Source organism: Schistocerca cancellata, chromosome 11, assembly GCF_023864275.1.
Source record: "Schistocerca cancellata isolate TAMUIC-IGC-003103 chromosome 11, iqSchCanc2.1, whole genome shotgun sequence".
Lineage (NCBI taxonomy): Eukaryota > Metazoa > Arthropoda > Insecta > Orthoptera > Acrididae > Schistocerca > Schistocerca cancellata.
The window spans coordinates 150,553,479-150,573,431 of record NC_064636.1 but is presented as its reverse complement, the minus strand read 5'-3'; positions in this window follow the sequence as shown (position 1 = coordinate 150,573,431).

The following is a 19,953-nucleotide window of genomic DNA, read 5'->3' as shown; positions in this document are numbered from 1 at the left end:
GCATAATTGAAATGAAAATAATACTGAGGAGATAATAGAAATGAGCACTGCTAAATGATTCAGTATTCCCAGAACAAATATTTATTATAACTAAAACATATATCGTACCTTAAGCTTAATACTACAATGACGGTAGATTTTTATGTCCGTATCATGTCCATTGAGCGCTCTTTTATATAGCCATTGTCCTTTCGAGTCACCCGTGCGTCGTCACGATAAGTTTTAACAGTTCTTCTTACACTTCACTCAAACTTAGACGGAACACGTTTTTATTTATTTAGTAAAAATAATTAGATCAGACCGCCACAAATCTGCGTCCGTCTTACTCGAGAAAAACAGTAAAAGTTTTTTTTAGCGCTCAAGGCTTCATTTGTTCTCCAGCGAACAAAATAGTGAAGGATCGCATATCTGTCCGTATTTTCCTGTTTATATTGCCGCCCAAAGACGACAAATTACATTATTTAGAAAATTCCACCGTCGCTATGCGACGCCTTATTATATATTAATCATTCTTTATTAACAAGTATTTGCCTTCTGGCTGAATTTTCTATTTTAATTAAGCCAAAAATAGCGAATATCACAAAGTGGATGCGTTACACATGTGAACTGAAACCGCCGTAGAACGGAAATGGTACGTTTCCGGACATAGGTCCCCGATCCAAAATATTATGTACTCACTTCGCTCTACAAGCCCTACAAGTTTGTAATGGGATTTTGCGACCACCCTGTATGTACGGTCCAAGTTTCATCCGGCTATGTTACTCGGCAGTGACACATCCATCGTAAGAAAGTTACTTTTCAGACCATTGTATGTATGTTGTTCTTATTTATTTATTTATTTATGCATTTATTTTACCTGGCAAGATTAGGACCTTAATGCCCTCTCTTACAGCTAACCAGGCATACTCAGATTCAACAAATTTCAGTTTCTACAGAACATTAAGGACATATAACATGTTATACAGTATTAATGTTACAGAAAAAAATTAGAGATTATAAAAGTAGTACAATGATAATTATAACAATCAAAAAATATTTATAATAATCAAGAATAATAATAATAGTAGTGACTATGTATAGGAAAGTAAACATATTTTTCTTTTATGAATGTCAGTCCTATTGCTAGTTGGGAATTTTCTCGTTATATTCTTGCAGCTTGTGAGTTATTCTCATCAAGCAGAGACATAAGACGATAGAATGGGGTGAAAGAGATATAGAAGAGGTAGATAGGTTAGAGGAAGAGAAATAGAATGGTAAAATTCGAAGCTATGATGGAGAGGAGAAAGAAAAAGATGAGAGGGGCACGACAATGGTGGCTATACCGTCCCTAATATGTAAGTCTTGAGTTCCCTCTTGAATGTTGAGTGGCTCTGGATAAGACGCAGATCACAGGGGAGCGCGTTCCATAGTCGTATGGCTGAGATGGAGAATGACATGGAGAAAGATTTTGTATTATGTAAAGGTACAGCCAAGATGCTAGACGTATCCGATCTGGTATTGCGGTTGTGGAATGATGATAGGTGTTTAACGTGAGAAGATAAGTATTGGGGGCACCAGTGGCTAAGAAATCGATGAAGTAAGCACATCGTGTGGAGATCGCGTGCCTTATGTGGGCGTATCCAACCTAGCTGGGAGTATGAAGGACTTATATGATCATACAAGCGTATATTGCATACGTATCTAACGCAAGCATTCATCACTAGCTCGAGGCATCTCGAATTTTCACTATTTGTCCCGTGTTGAACTACATCACAGTAGTAAAGATCTTATCACAGTCATCAGTAGTTACCCCTTACAGAGAGCGCTAAGAAACAGTTTTCATAATTTTTTTGTCTCTTTCTTCTTTCTTCCCAGAAACGTCTGAAGTATTAACTTTGTTTGTTCTTTCCATTCATTTTCTCTTTTTTCTCTTTGCATGCTTGCTGAAATTTCTGTTTTCTGATTTTTTTTCCCTCTTTTTCCCTGTCTGTTATGTCTTCTGGGGATATGTTTAGTCTCTTGAAGTCTTCCGTGGCTTCCTCTACCCAGTAAGTTTTCACTGTACGAGTCACCGCTGTGTTAAATATCGTCTTGCTCAGTCTGTCTTCTTCATCCTATGTATGTGTCCATAGAAATCTGCCCTTCTTTTACTGATCTTTCCAGAATGAGAGTTTCATTCTGCAGCGTAGTGAGAGCTGATATGAAACTTCCTGGCAGATTAAAAATGTGTGCCGGACCGAGACTCGAACTCCCGAGTTCGAGTCTCGGTCCGGCACACAGTTTTCATTTCCTGATGTTGTTTGTAATGATCTCTGTCTGTCCGTACAGTTCTTTTGTCGGCCTTTTACTCAGATCCCCTCTTTCTGAAACTGATCATAGATCTTTGTCATTATTTTCCTCTCTCGTTTCTCTAGATCCTTGATTTTCGTTCCTCCCTTGATTACTGTTGTGTACGAGGACTTCAGTGCCTCTAGTAAGACTACTGTGTTATAAAGTCTTGGCATCGATAGAGATTCTTCTTTTATTGTAGTTGTCCACCTAAGTCTGCAAACTTTTCGTACTTTTGAGATCCTTTCTTCATTGGGTGTCGAGTTCCATCCAATTTTCTGTACAAGCTCTACCAGGTATCTGAAACTTCCTCTGCTATCTCTCCGTACGTACACTGGTCTCCAAAATTAAAGCAGCTAGCCGCTGTTTCCCCTTCCTGCACCTAATTCAAAAAATGGTTCAAATGGCTCTGAGCACTATGGGACTTACATCTACATCTACATCTACATATCTACATACATACTCCGCAATCCACTGTATGGTGCGTGGCGGAGGGTACCTCGTACCACAACTAGCATCTTCCCTCCCTGTTCCACTCCCAAACAGAACGAGGGAAAAATGACTGCCTATATGCCTTTGTACGAGCCCTAATCTATCTTATCTTATCTTTCTGGTCTTTCCGCGAAATATAAGTTGGCGGCAGTAAAATTGTACTGCAGTCAGCCTCAAATGCTGGTTCTCCAAATTTCCTCAGCAGCAGTTCACGAAAAGAACGCCCTCTTTCCTCTAGTGACTCCCACCGGAGTTCCTGAAGCATTTCCGTAACACTCGCGTGATGATCAAACCTACCAGTAACAAATCTAGCAGCCCCGCCTCTGAACTGCTTCTCTGTCCTCCCTCAATCCCACCTGATAGGGATCCCAATCGCTCGAGCAGTACTCAAGAATAGGTCGTATTAGTGTTTTATAAGCGGTCTCCTTTACAGATAAACCACATCTTCCCAAAATTCTGCCAATGAACCGAAGACGACTATCCGCCTTCCCCACAACTGCCATTACATGCTTGTCCCACTTCATATCGCTCTGCGCCGGCCGCGGTGGTCTAGCGGTTCTAGGCGCGCAGTCCGGAACCGCGCGACTGCTACGGTCGCAGGTTCGAATCCTGCCTCGGGCATGGATGTGTGTGATGTCCTTAGGTTAGTTAGGTTTAAGTAGTTCTAAGTTCTAGGGGACTGATGACCACAGTAGTTAAGTCCCATAGTGCTCAGAGCCATTTGAACCATTTTTGAACCATATCGCTCTGCAATGTTACGCCCAAATATTTAATCGATGTGACTGTGTCAAGCGCTACCTTACTAATGGAGTATTCAAACATTACAGGATTCTTTTTTCTATTCGTCTGCATTAATTTACATTTATCTATATTTAGAGTTAGCTGCCATTCTTTACACCAATCAGAAATCCTGTCCAAGTCATCTTGTATCCTCCTACAGTCACTCAACGACGACACCTTCCCGTACAACTGCTGAGGTCATCAGTCCCCTAGAACTTAGAACTACTGAAACCTAACTAACCTAAGGACATCACACACATGCATGCCCGAGGCAGGATTCGAACCTGCGACCGTAGCGGTCGCGCGGTTCCAGACTGTAGCGCCGAGAACCGCTCGGTCACCCCGGCCGGCGCACCTAATTGACGACATAATCGCACAAACTGTCAACAGATGTCCGGTCGATCGTGTTCTCTACGGAAGATGACATTCCGCTCAACGGACAATCACGCCAGCGATGACGTCAGGACGCCCATCAAATGGGGAAGCGTTTACTGGGCGGCCCCACATCCGCAGTCGGTGCGTACACAGCCGCAGACGGTGCAGTATGGCGCAGACAAGGTGCCTGTCAGGCTCTGTACAATGGAGGGCCATAGCAAGAACCGTTGTGGCCAGATGGCTTCATGTACATTACATAGATTAGACTAGTTTTTCGTTCCATGGATCCGTGCTTTGGAGATCCTCGTGCATGTGGAAAACGTCGATTTTTTTTTTTAAGCTGAAATAACGATACTAATGGTATGAGTATATACAATACATCATTTGTTTCTAAGGGTGTTTCAAAAATGACCGGTATATTTGAAACTGCAATAAAAACTAAACGAGCAGCGATAGAAATACACCGTTTGTTGCAATATGCTTGGGACAACAGTACATTTTCAGGCGGACAAACTTTCGAAATTACAGTAGTTACAATTTTCGACAACAGATGGCGCTGCAAGTGATGTGAAAGATATAGAAGACAACGCATTCCTTAGAACAGAGGATTTTTCTGGTGTTGTAATTCCACCGCCTAGAACACAGTGTTGTTGCAACAAGACGAAGTTTTCAACGGAGGTTTAATGTAACCAAAGGACCGAAAAGCGATACAATAAAGGATCTGTTTGAAAAATTTCAACGGACTGGGAACGTGACAGATGAACGTGCTGGAAAGGTAGGGCGACCGTGTACGGCAACCACAGAGGGCAACGCGCAGCTAGTGCAGCAGGTGATCCGACAGCGGCCTCGGGTTTCCATTTGCCGTGTTGCAGCTGCGGTCCAAATGACGCCCACGTCCACGTATCGTCTCGTGCGCCAGAGTTTACACCTCTATCCGTACAAAATTCAAACGCAGCAACCCCTCAGCGCCCCTACCATTGCTGCACGAGAGACATTCGCTAACGATATAGTGCACAGGATTGATGACGGCGATATGCATGTGGGCAGCATTTGGTTTACTGACGAAGCTCATTTTTACCTGGACGGCTTCGTCAATAAACAGAACTGGCGCATATGGGGAACCGAAAAGCCCCACGTTGCAGTCCCATCGTCCCTGCATCCTCAAAAAGTACTGGTCTGGGCCGCCATTTGTTCCAAAGGAATCATTGGCCCATTTTTCAGATCCGAAACGATTACTGCATCACGCTATCTGGACATTCTTCGTGAATTTGTAGCGGTACAAACTGCCTTAGACGACACTGCGAACACCTCGTGGTTTATGCAAGATGGTGCCCGGCCACATCGCACGGCCGACGTCTTTAATTTCCTGAATGAATATTTCAATGATCGTGTGATTGCTTTGGGCTATCCGAAACATACACGAGGCGGCGTGGATTGGCCTCCCTATTCGCCAGACATGAACCCCTGTGACTTCTTTCTGTGGGGACACTTGAAAGACCAGGTGTACCGCCAGAATCCAGAAACAATTGAACAGCTGAAGCAGTACATCTCATCTGCATGTGAAGCCATTCCGCCAGACACGTTGTCAAAGGTTTCGGGTAATTTCATTCAGACACTACGCCATATCATTGCTACGCATGGTGGATATGGGGAAAATATCGTACTATAGAGTTTCCCAGACCGCAGCTCCATCTGTTGTTGCAAATTGTAACTACTGTAATTTCGAAAGTTTGTCTGCCTGAAAATGTACTGTTGTCCCAAGCATATTGCAACAAATGGTGTATTTCTATCGCTGCTCGTTTAGTTTGTATTGCCGTGTCAAATATACCGGTCATTTTTGAAACACCCTGTATTAAAAAATTCATCAATGGAGTAGAGTTGGCCCCTAGCAAGTCATTCGGGCTCCTTTTAAACTGATCTCTATTTGGATCTAAATTTTTTATGTGTGCTGGCAAATTATTGAAGATAAGTGGTCCTGAGTATTGGACCCCTTTTTGAACTAGAGTGCTTTTAAGTCCTTGTACAGATCACTTTTGTTCCTGGTATCGTATGTATGAGCTGAGCTGTTTGCTGGAAAAACAGATATATAATTTAGGACAAATTTCATTAAGGAGTAAATATACTGAGAGGCAGTAGTTAGTACGCCCAGTTCCTTGAAGAGGTTTCTGTAGGACGTCCATGAATTTACTCCACAAATAATACGTATTACACGCTTTTGGACTCTGAAAACTTTTGGCTGATTTGTACAGTTACCCCAAAATATCGTACCGTATGACATTATGGAATGAAAGTAGGCAAAGTATGCAAGCTTTTTCATTTTTATGTCGCCTATGTCTGCTAACACTCGAATTGCAAATACAGATTTGTTAAGGCGTTTCTGCAGTTCTGTGATGTGCTCATCCCAACTGAATTTATTATCAAGTTGTAATCCCAGGACTGTAAACCTCTTCTATCTGCTTCATGCTTTATGCATATGGTGGGTGGTAACCTCTTACAGGTTCTGAATTACATATAGTGAGTCTTTTCGAAGTTTAATGTCAGTGAATTGGCTTTGAACCATTTATTAATAGCCATGAAAGGGTTGTAGCCTCTCCCCGATGTTATTCAATCTGTATATTGAGCAAGCAGTAACGGAAACAAAAGAAAAATTCGGAGTTGGTATTAAAATCCATGGAGAAGAAATAAAAACTTTGAGGTTCGCCGATGACATTGTAATTCTGTCACAGACAGCAAAGGACTTGGAAGAGCAGTTGAACGGAATGGATGGTGTCTTGAAGGGAGGATATAAGATGAACATCAACAAAAGCAAAATGAGGATAATGGAATGTAGCCAAATTATGTCGGGTGATGTTGAGGGTATTAGATTAGGAAATGAGACACTTAAAGTAGTTAAGGAGTTTGCTATTTGGGGAGCGAAATAACTGATGATGGTCGAAGTAGAGAGGATATAAAATGTAGACTGGCAATGGCAAGGAAAGCATTTCTGAAGAAGAGAAATTTGTTAACATCGAGTATAGATTTAAGTGTCAGGAAGTCATTTCTGAAAGTATTTGTATGGAGTGTAGCCATGTATGGAAGTGAAACATGGACGGTAAATAGTTTGGACAAGAAGAGAATAGAAGCTTTCGAAATGTGGTGCTACAGAAGAATGCTGAAGATTAGATGGGTAGATCACATAACTAATGAGGAAGTATTGAATATGATTGGGGAGAAGAGGTGGCACAACTTGACCAGAAGAAGGGATCGGTTGGTAGGACATGTTCTGAGGCATCAAGGGATCACCAATTTAGTACTGGAGGGCAGCGTGGAGGGTAAAAATCGTAGGGGGAGCCCAAGAGATGAATACACTAAGCAGATTCAGAAGGATGTAGGTTGCAGTAGGTACTGGGAGATGAAGAAGCTTGCACAGGATAGAGTAGCATGGAGAGCTGCATCAAACCAGTCTCAGGACTAAAGACCACAACAACAACATGAAAATATCATTAGCAGATCTTTCTAGAACTACACTCGGCATACTATTTATTGCAATACTTATGTCATCTGCAAACAAAACGAACTCTGCTTCTTGCAGTGTAACTGATGAGAGATCATTTATGTACACAAGAAAGAGCAATGGCCCTAAGATGGATCCTTGTGGGACACCACATGTAATTTCCTCCCATTCTGATGATGGCTTAATTCACCAGTCCCTTGCACTGACACCCTTTGTTTCCTGTTAGCGAGGTATGACTTGAAACATTTTGCAGCACTGCCCGTGACACCATTGAATTCTAATTTATTTAATAAGATGTTGTGGTTCACACAATCAAATGCCTTTGACAAATCACAGAAAATACCTGCTGCTTGTAATTTGTTATTTAATGAATTAAGTACATTTTCACAGTAGGTGTAAATAGCCCTCTCTGTATCAGAACCCTTCAGAAATCCAAACTGTGTTCTTGATAATATGTTATTTGTGGTCAGATGGTTGAGAAACTGCCTGTACATTACTTTTTCTAAAATTTTTGAGAATGCTGGCAAAAGTGAAATCGGTCAGTAGTTTGATGGTATCTCTTTATCCACTTCCTTGAATAGAGGCTTCTTCTTTTGTTTCTCGGATGTGGGGACAATTTGTAGAGACCGAAGCTGTATGCCTGAGACCAGAGCAGGGACGAACACGCGTGACATCAGAAAGAGAAGACCATTATTTTGCTGTAAGGGTACTGCGGTACCGCCTCAGTACTGCACGGCGACTGGCCTCTGACCTCGCAGTATCCTCTGGGCGTCTTGCATTGAGGCGAACAGTGTACACGAACCTTTACTATCGCAGACCTGCTGCATGTGTGCCTCTGAGGCGTCTTCACAGAAGGGAACGTCTAGAGTGGAGTCGTCAACTTGCAACTTGGACGGTCGAACAGTGGGCCAATGTTCATTTCACAGACGAGTCCAGATTTGGTCTGGAGAGTGATTCTCGGCGGATTCGCCTCTGGAGCGAATGCGGAACACGATTTCGGGACCCAAGCATTGTGGAAAGAGACCGCTATCGAGGGGGATCCATAATGGTGTGGGCAGGGATTATGTGTACCACTAACAGCTCTTCATGTAATTGTACGGGTGAGTCGGCAAGGTTTAACTGCTGTAAGGTATCGTGACGAGACCTTTGGACTAGAGATGGGCAAAACTATTCTTTTCAGAGATTGGATCAGAACTGTTCACTCCCTGAAATGAATTAGCTCTTTTTCATGACTCACCACTCATTTACAATAAAAAATAAATGGAAGGCAAATTGCCCTTTAAACTTGGTTTATTCCAGTACTATACCTGTATTTTGATCTTATTTGATCCTATTTTGAAGTAACACAGATAACGAGTAAGAATTTTGTATTGTTTATTGAAATTTCCACGATATGACAAAGTTTTTGATTATTGATTTATTTTGCACTATCGTGGTTTTTTGGGTGATCAAAAATGTTGTAACTTGAGATTTACATTAACAATATATTTGGCTATAATGTATTAAAATTTCATTAACCTCGTACAAATACATCGCAAGTCATATATTTTTAAAGTGAACGTTTGCTTCTGAAGACGCCTAAAATCGCAAAATCCGTACCAGAATAAGAAAAAAAAATATAAATTTGACTGTGAAACGAAAGTGCTGCATATAGCCTTACGCAGAATAAAACAAGGAAAATATTGGTGTATCACATTTTGCGATACGATTATCGGTTCACTCGTAATTAAAGCGTAAATTCGAGTGTGCATAATAAAAATCCTATAGTAAGAGGAGTCGTCAGGAACCTAATCTGATCAGTTTAAAAAAATAAAAATAAAATAAAAACAATTGATGTACACATAACATAATAATGTAATATACATAGCGGTATTACTACGAAGAACAATATCCAGTAGGGACGAACTCTGATGCAGAAGCACTGAGTCGAGCAGGTCGAGCCGTGAGCTGTATTACTGCGTGAGCTGAGACCGCAGAGACCGGAGTGACACCTGAGTCGCTTTGCTCAACGCTCTGGCTAGAGTCGAGAACGGTGGGGTGAGCGTCGAGCGGACGAGTTCCGTTGGTGGTTGGAGCGGTGAATGGCCACGACTGAAACGATCGCCGACAGAGTGCGATGCGAAGTTAAGCTGCGCCAGACACTGCACGCGGCAGACGACGCACAGAGACGGCACGGCATATGTGAAACACAAAATGCAATGGGGCACTGCACAGTGCAGGCAGCCAAGGTAGAAGCAGGGCAGAGGCCGGCGCTGGCTGTGTTGTGTGGCGTGCACTGTGCTGTGACCAGCAGAGGCGCTGCTGATATGCTCCGTCTCTCTCTCTCTCTCTCTCTCTCTCTCTCTCTCTCTCTGCCGTGGGAAACGTTTGGAGCTACCGTTCTCTTTTTCTGAATCACTGATTGTTCTCTCCTTTGAAAGATTCAACTCTATGAATCAGTTCAAGAGCGCATCCCCCATCTCTACTTTGGACGTCATGTGCGGTTGCTGTGAGGTACTGCGCGCCCATACTGTGTACTGATGCACAGTAATGTTCGACCTCACACAGCATGGGTGGTCGACGTTTTCTTGGAAACTCAAGACAATTGCAAGCATGGCGTGGCGTGCTCGAATCCCACAGAGAATGTCTGGGCTGCTCCAGGGAGACGGGTTGCACCGCGCCAGCGTCCGCCGAGCACTCTCCGAGGCTTGCGATCGACTCTGCAGGAAGAATGGGCGTTACCGCCTCAGCATGAGACTGATGACGTCATTCACAGCATGCCCCGTCGTTTGTCAGGTCTGTCACACCCACCACCACCTAGAGACAAGGCCGCGGCGCGAAATTCATAGCAGGTCGTGACGTCACTCCAAGCGGGCCACCGTGTTGTGTTTCGAAGCATTTGTTTATCTACGCGTTTGTTGGATTCAGTGCTATATTCGTGCTTAAAACTAGCGATTACAGTGTTTACGTGTAGTGAAGCTGCTGTGAACATGGTTTACAAGTGTTGTGTTCCAAGGTGTCGTGGGAATTACGGAACTCGACCGAAAGTAATGTTGTTTTCCTGAAACGTCCCCTTAGAAGAATTTATACACGACTGTGCTTAAACTGACACACAATATTTTTAGCGCAACGCAATTTGACTATCAAAGATCCCTACAAAACAATGGCCCTGACTAACTTTAACCTATACCTTTCACAAATCACTTACCTCACAAAAATCTTCGTTACTGGACCTACTGCAATACAGCGAGCGCCACTACTGCCAGCTAAATAAAAGATTCAAACTACTGAAGGCACTAACTACTGATAGGCATAGTTATCAAATGAAAGATTTTAATAGAGAACAAACAATGTATTTACCTTAATAGTCATAATATATATAGCAGTTCATGACAAATTTCAAAACTCCGCCATCTCTCTCCTCACAACCACCACTGCTGGCGGCTCACCTCCAACTGCGCAACGCTACGCGCTGTTCACATCCAGCTGCCGCTGCCTAACACTACAATGGCAGACAACAATGCAAACTAGCCACAGGCTGCACACAGCACAGCCAGTGATTTTCATACAGAGCGCTACGTGGCATTACCAATATAAAAATCTAAACAGCCTACTTACATAGCCCCCATGCTCCCCACAAAAAATTTTACAAATTTTTTTGGCCAGTGGCCAATAAGGATTTGATAAAATTTTTCATAATTACAATAACAAAGAAATCAAATGCACACACTTATTTATACAATGTTGGTCAAAAGCTAAAATTTTCTCACAGTCCATAAAGATAGTCTTGATCATTCATCATAATAGTAATTACAGTTTTGTTTTCACAAAGTCTCATTAGTAAAAAAAATTGCACCCAGAAGTAGTGGATTTCCATGCAGTCTTGAAGAAGTAGTATTGTCCTTCCAACAGTAAGACAGTGCTGACTCTTGACATGCTGACAGGTAATGGGCCACAACAGAGCGAATCCACAGCAGAGTCATTCGACGTTTTGAGGAAGATTGGTAGGTAGGTCATCACAGAGCAGACCCACTGTAGTCCTGGTAGAGAGTATGGTATTGGTGAGTCAGCAAAGGTGTAGACCCACTGTAGTCCTTGTAGAAATAATGGTATTGGTGAGTCAGCAAAGGTGTAGACCCACTGTAGTCCTTGTAGAGATGGCCAGCAGCCATCTGCTGCGACTGTGCAGGTGCACAATCACCATCGAAGAGTCTTTCAGAGAAGATAGCAAGTCCATAAACCACCACCTGTGCACGCACAAAGTTTTAGGAATTGTCTTTAGAACCAGCAATGCTGTTATCCAGTCCCTTGCTGAATTATTAACACACGTGCAAACACTAACAGTCCCTACTTCTCACAAATTGTCCATATACTATGACCAACAGAAATGTGTGCAGTGAAATGTAACTTACAAGTTACTTAACTTGATGAACTGGTGTCAATTACCATTTTATAACATGAGAATACAATTACAAAGGTACAAAATACATCATTAAAGAACATAACAATACAGATAACATTTGTAGTACAGGCTTTACAACAGAATAGAAATAAACATATACATCAGTGTTACAGGAATTATAACATGAGTACATACATAAAAGATCAGAATAACTTTTGAAACATCAACTTTACACATAAGCATTAAAACAAAACAGAATAAATAATGTCTAAGCATATTTACAAGGTAAATAACATATTATTAATGCCAATTATATTTGAGGAGAACAGTATTCCTCATCATAGTGAATGTAGCTTAATATTAAAAGAAGAAAAAATTCTATGAAACTACACAGAGACAGGAAGAAAACAAATACACAAGGGTACACAAACACGTAGTGGGATAACACAAAAGGAAAGGACAGGGTATGTTTTACTGCAGTATTTTGCATGGAGATCTCCCTTCGTTCATCATTATTCCCAAAAGTCCTATCTAAGCCTGCTTTCTGTATCCTGTTCACATCCACTGTCAAAAGTAGTTTTTCTCCACTGTACAGTATCCTTTTTTTTTGCCAAACCTTTTTTGTATAGCTTCTCAATGCATTTCTTCCAATTCATCATAACTCATTGTCTTATAGGCTACCCCCTCTTAAGCTAACTTAAATCTACTGAGCTCAGATGCTAAACTAAGGGACGAGGCAATGTAGCAGCACATAACAAATTAACACAAACAGCAATGCAAAAAAAAAAATGGAAAATAGCAAAGCAAGCTACAGTAAATCTAAATTACCAAGCAATGCAACATTACAACTAATATGAGCCAATGTGCAGCAACAAGAAAACTAAATCCGTAGTAAAACTGGCTTAACAGCGTAATACAAAGTCAAATTCTGTAACATTATGCCTGGCAAACAACAGCAGCAAATATAAAAAATATAAAAAATATAAAACTTCAATTACTCATGGTATGCTAACATTGTGAATTTCATGAGCATAAGTAATGTGATTGTAAATGAATTCTCTAATAAACATATTGGTTTTCAGGTGACCTGACACAATACACTGCAAATAAGTTAACTGTTTACTCTCTTTGGCCATTGTTGCTAAGTTTTCTATACATTATCCTTTATGATGCCTGTGCATCAATGGCCAATCTTCACGTGTTTGTTCGAGTGTGGTGTCTTACTTTTGAAGATTTTGTTCCATTGTGTCTAACTTTTTAAGATTTTGTTCCACTGTGTCCAACTGTTGCTGTGTTTGTCTCTGGTGTTGTTCCATTGTGTCTAACTTTTGAAGATTTTGTCCCATTGTATCTAACTGTTGCTGTGTTTGTTTCTGATTTTGTTCCATTTTTTGCATTAATTGGAATAATAATGTATTAGTGTCTGGAATCTGTTTCTCTATGCTTTTTGGCAGTGCGTTTTCACCGGCAGCATTCACATTTTGACAAGCAGAAAATGTGTCTTGACTCATTTGAGAAACCGGTGAGGACCCAAAACCTAAGTCTACAGTATTTGCAATATTGTGTTCTGTCATTTCGGATTCCTGAGGCGAGCTGTTGCCGACCGATCGATCGATAATTCTTCCCTGTTCACTACCTGTTTGACTGTCTACACCATTATTTGCCGCCCGCTCCATCTCCCTATGCACAGTTACCAAATTACTACTTGGAATGTCTGTTAATTCACTACCCAGTGGTGCTGATAAGCTACGCTCGTCGTCACTATTATTTCTCAGTTTACTTTGGAGCCGAGTGTTACGTTTTTCACACGCCATTATTGTCACAATATTTCACACGATAACACAGAAAAGCACAATTTGAATAGCAAAAATAAGAGAACACATTAACATAGCACTGAAAATAATATGTAGTTAATTACAAGCGCAGCTGCGAAATACTTGGTGCAAACCTACATGCATGCCACAACTGTTTTACAGTACAATAATGAAAAACCACAACTACGAAGGAAATTCTCTCTATAATTACGCGCTAGCAATAAACAAAAGCTACACTAAATACACAAACTACAAGAAAAAATCAGAAGATTCCAGTGAGGTTCCTCGGCTAAGGGTCGACATATGAAACGACCCCTTAGAAAAATTATACACAATATTTTTAGCGCAACGCAATCTGACTATCAAAGATCCCTACAAAACAATGGCCCTGACTAACTTTAACTTATACCTTTCACAAATCACTAACCTCACAAAAATCTTCGTTACTGGAACTACTGCAATACAGCGAGCGCCACTACTGCCAGCTAAATAAAAGATTCAAACTACTGAAGGCACTAACTACTGATAGGGATAGTTAGCAAATGAAAGATTTTAATAGAGAATAAACAATGTATTTACCTTAATAGTCACAATATATACAGCAGTTCATGACAAATTTCAAAACTCCGCCATCTCTCTCCTCACATCCACCACTGCTGGCGGCTCACCTCCAACTGTCAACGCTACGCGCTGTTCACATCCAGCTGCCGCTGCCCAACACTACAATGGCAGACAACAATGCAAACTAGCCACAGGCTGCACACAGCACAGCCAGTGATTCTCATACAGAGCGCTACGTGGCATTACCAATATAAAAATCTAAACAGCCTACTTACATTCCTTTCCGAAAGATGCGAATCTGCGTTGGAAATGTCTTTCAGCGATTCATGGGGACAATTTCCAACCCACTGAGCACATGAAGGTATGTAAAAACTATATACCTAGTACAATTATTATTTTTCTCTGGTGGAATATCTTGCATTTTGGATACATTTGACTAAAATTGTGAGCAAAAGTTCGCAGTAAATAGGCCTGGTATTCGTTATCAAGTGGCTTTATTTTGATTTTGAAAACTAAATATAAATTTGTGGCTCGTGTTAATTTTTATTCGTGTTTAAATTTCTCTGCAGTTCGTATTTTGTTACGCATTACCGTTACGTTTTATTCTCTATTTGTGAGTGGGTGTTGTTTCTCACTCTCGCATTAGTTAGCATGAGTGCTAACGAATGTTGAAACTGCTGTTTTCATGGTTAAAAAGCGATCTCTCTGTATGAAGCATATCTGTTTTATTTTTCGATGTGTCAAACAATGGAACAAAGTAATCTAGAAATAGGTTAAATTTATTATTGACGTTTTTAGCTTGACACATTGTCTCATTCCAACTGCTGCAAATATCTGCTGAAGGTTTGTAGATTTTCACTGTTCACTGTTGCTCAAAATCTGCCATATTTTTACAGGAAAGAAAATTTACATTGCAATAACAACGCATAATTGTTTATGTGAGGTGAGTTAAAAGTGATTGTTTGCTTGGGGAATGTACTCAGCTTTCCTGAGGGAACTCTATAAGCAGCTACACAATATTTATTTAGGATACTAAAGGCAGAGGAATTTAATGTTATACACTGTATTAGTGCAGAATTTTTCAAGTGAGTGTAAATAATAGTTGTCTGGTCCAGAAAGAATGTACTTTATCACAGTGCATTTTTCACAAATGTACCTTGTTTTATCATGTATATCGCAATATTATTTACATCCCGCCCCACTCGTACGTTTTCACTGTCTATTGATAAGTCTTATGCAATTACATTATCGGTAAAAAAAAATTATAAACTATAGTTTCTGCTATATCGCGATTGATAAAGTTACTTATTTTAACCATTCGGCAAAGTACTCTCCTCTTTGCGTGGTATCATTTGCCAAGATCTCGTTTCGTTATCTCCAGCGGTTTACGAGATATGACAGGCGTTATGAATATTTCATTCCCGCGCGTTGCGATCGGAAGTGAAGTTGCTGCAGATGCTCAATTTTTTCGAGATTAGAAGCACATATTGATCCAAAGTTTTACGAAAATTTCAAAACCTCATCTGTATTTCATACTCAGCAATAGAATGTGTAATATGCATCAAACACAAATTGATAGCGACCCCTATTTTTGATGGCAACGTTCTCAAATTTGATACTCATCTGTGAAATACCACAATAGTTGTGACCATTATCGAAATGATTGGCACTTCATCATGAAGCTGCCATATAAAGCTAAAAGAATTTCAGAAATTAATTATTTTTTTACGGAATAGGTTCTGTTAAACCGTTTGACGAAGATTTGCAGGCCGTGCGTCTCGATTCTTTAAGCGCAGCGCCAAGCCGACCCTGGCCCGCTTTGCGTGACGTCACAAAGGCGCGCCGCGGCCTTCTCTTTAGGTGGTGGTGGTCACACCCACTACTGAACGCATAACTCAATTGCCGGAATGTGTGTGAAAACCCGTTAAGTTGGAAAACACGAAGAGTATTTTTGCCTATCGTTATGCATGTTGCAGTTCTTCCAACATTGCAAAATTTCTGTTTGTTGCTTCTACGTATTTTGGACATCATTGTAGTTGTCTGTGGATTCTGTGTCCATGTACAGCGATTTTTCACATCAGATTTGTAGTCCTGATATTTCGTCTAGTGTCTCTGGAGCTTCTTTGCTTTCTGTCCCGTTTTTTGTTATAACAGCAAGAAATCTAATCTGGGCGGCGAAAAACGATTACCCAGCATCAAAGATAATTTTAACTACAATAGTATACCACAAAGAAGGTCGATAAGTGATACATACTTATACAGACAAACAATCGCATCAGAGAGCAGTGCAATAGATTTGGGACAGTTTTCGTGGATACGAATAAATTTATTAGTGATAAATTTATAGGACAAGTTGGACTAAACGGGCTAGGTTCGGCTAGATTCAGCAGTATGTAGAGCGATATGTGTAAGATTATACACTCCTGGAAATTGAAATAAGAACACCGTGAATTCATCGTCCCAGGAAGGGGAAACTTTATTGACACATTCCTGGGGTCAGATACATCACATGATCACACTGACAGAACCACAGGCACATAGACACAGGCAACAGAGCATGCACAATGTCGGCACTAGTACAGTGTATATCCACCTTTCGCAGCAATGCAGGCTGCTATTCTCCCATGGAGACGATCGTAGAGATGCTGGATGTAGTCCTGTGGAACGGCTTGCCATGCCATTTCCACCTGGCGCCTCAGTCGGACCAGCGTTCGTGCTGGACGTGCAGACCGCGTGAGACGACGCTTCATCCAGTCCCAAACATGCTCAATGGGGGACAGATCCGGAGATCTTGCTGGCCAGGGTAGTTGACTTACACCTTCTAGAGCACGTTGGGTGGCACGGGATACATGCCGACGTGCATTGTCCTGTTGGAACAGCAAGTTCCCTTGCCGGTCTAGGAATGGTAGAACGATGGGTTCGATGACGGTTTGGATGTACCGTGCACTATTCAGTGTCCCCTCGACGATCACCAGTGGTGTACGGCCAGTGTAGGAGATCGCTCCCCACACCATGATGCCGGGTGTTGGCCCTGTGTGCCTCGGTCGTATGCAGTCCTGATTGTGGCGCTCACCTGCACGGCGCCAAAGACGCATACGACCATCATTGGCACCAAGGCAGAAGCGACTCTCATCGCTGAAGACGACACATCTCCATTCGTCCCTCCATTCACGCCTGTCGCGACACCACCGGAGGCGGGCTGCACGATGTTGGGGCGTGAGCGGAAGACGGCCAAACGGTGTGCGGGACCGTAGCCCAGCTTCATGGAGACGGTTGCGAATGGTCCTCGCCGATACCGCAGGAGCAACAGTGTCCCTAATTTGCTGGGAAATGGCGGTACGGTCCCCTACGGCACTGCGTAGGATCCTACGGTCTCGGCGTGCATCCGTGCGTCGCTGCGGTCCGGTCCCAGGTCGACGGGCACGTGCACCTTCCGCCGACCACTGTCGACAACATCGATGTACTGTGGAGACCTCACGCCCCACGTGTTGAGCAATTCGGCGGTACGTCCACCCGGCCTCCCGCAAGCCCAATATACGCCCTCGCTCAAAGTCCGTCAACTGCACATACGGTTCACGTCTACGCTGTCGCGCGGCATGCTACCAGTGTTAAGGACTGCGATGGAGCTCCGTATGCCACGGCAAACTGGCTGACACTGACGGCGGCGGTGCACAAATGTTGCGCAGCTAGCGCCATTCGACGGCCAACACCGCGGTTCCTGGTGTGTCCGCTGTGCCGTGCGTGTGATCATGCTTGTACAGCCCTCTCGCAGTGTCCGGAGCAAGTATGGTGGGTCTGACACACCGGTGTCAATGTGTTCTTTTTTCCATTTCCAGGAGTGTACTTAACACGGGGAAAGCACGCTGAAGAGCCACAGCTGCCTATTATCGAGTGGGACACGCGCGAGCTCGTAGAAGTGGTATGGGCCCGCCTGACGTCTCAAGTAGTACTTTAGGGAACTGACACCGTGAACGCTGCAGGTCCGTCCATGAATCCGTAAGCGTTCGGTGGCCAGAGGTTCAATCTCAGAAGAGTGCTCCTGGAGCCACTCTGTAGCAATTCTGGACGTGTGGGGTGTGGCATTGTCCTGCTGGAATTGACCAAGTGCGTCGGAATGCAGAGTGGACGTGAATGGATGCAGGTGGTCAGACAGGATGCTTATCTACATGTCAGGGTCCCATACCACTCCAAGTGCACACGCTCCACGCTGTAACAGAGCCTCGACCAACTTGAACAGTTTGTAAGTAGGCTGTTTATGTTTTCTTATTGGCAACGTTACGTAGCGCTCCATATGAAAATCACTGGCTGTGCTGTGTGCAGTCTGTGGCTAGTTTGCATTGTTGTCTGCCATTGTATTGTTGGGCAGCTGGATGTTAACAGCGCATAGCGTTGGGCAGTGGGAGGTGAGCCGCCAGCAGTGGTGGATGTGAGGAGAGAGATGGCGGAGTTTTGAAATTACATATATTGTGACTAGTGATGATATTAAGCTAAATACATTGTTTGTTCTCCATTAAAATCTTTCATTTGCTAACTATCCTTATCAGTAGTTAGTGCCTTCCGTAGTTTGAATCTTTTATTTAGCTGGCAGTAGTGGCGCTCGCTGTATTGCAGTAGTTCGAGTAAGGAAGATTTTTGGTGAGGTAAGTGATTTGTGAAACGTATAGTTTACTGTTTGTCTGGGCCATTCTTTTGTAGGGATTTTTGATAGTCAGATTGCGTTGCGCTAAAATTATTGTGTGTCAGTTTAAGCACAGTCTTCTATAAATTATTCAAAGGGGACGTTTCATATGGCGACCCTTAGCCGAGGATACCTCACTGGAATCTTCTGATTTTTTCTTGTAGTTTGTGTAATTAGTGTAGATTTTGTTTATTGCTATTGCGTAATTGTAGAGAGGATCTTCTTTGTAGTTGTAGTTTTTCATTCTTGTACAGTAAAACATTTGTGGCATGCATGTAGATTTGCACCAAGTATTTCGCAGCTGCAATTAACTAGATATTATTGTCAGTGCTATGTTAATGTGTTCCCCTATTTTTCCTCTTCAAATTGTGTTTTTCTGTGTTGTCGTGTGAAATATTGTGATAATAATGGCGTGTGAAAAACGTAACACTCGGCTGCAAAGTAAACTGAGAAATAATAGTGACGACGAGCGTAGCTTATCAGCACAACTGTGTAGTGAATTAACAGACATTAGAAGTAGTAATTTGGTAATTGTGCATAGGGAAATGGAGCGGGCGGCAAATAATGGTGTAGACAGTGAAACAGGTAGTGAACAGGGAAGCATTATCGATCGATCGGTCGGCAACAGCTCGCCTCAGGAATCCGAAATGACAGAACACAATATTGCAAATGCTGTAGAGTTAGGTTTTGGGTCCTCACCGTTTTCTCAAATGAGTCAAGACACATTTTTCTGCTTGTCAAAATGTGAATGCTGCCGGTGAAAACGCACTGCCAAAAAGCATAGAGAAACAGATTCCAGACACTAATACATTATTATTGCAATTAAGGCAAAAAATGGAACATAATCAGGGACAAACACAGCAACAGTTAGACGCAATAGAACAAAAGCTTCACACCACGCTTGAACAAACACGTGAAGATTTAACTACTGAGTTACATAAAATAGAATCGAAATGTCAAAAAGCCTGTAATGACGTAAAAACACAAATTTGTGAGCATTTCCAACCCATTTTTTCGCATCATTAAAATGCATTACAGAATCACGACGCAGCCATAAAAGAACTGCAAACTA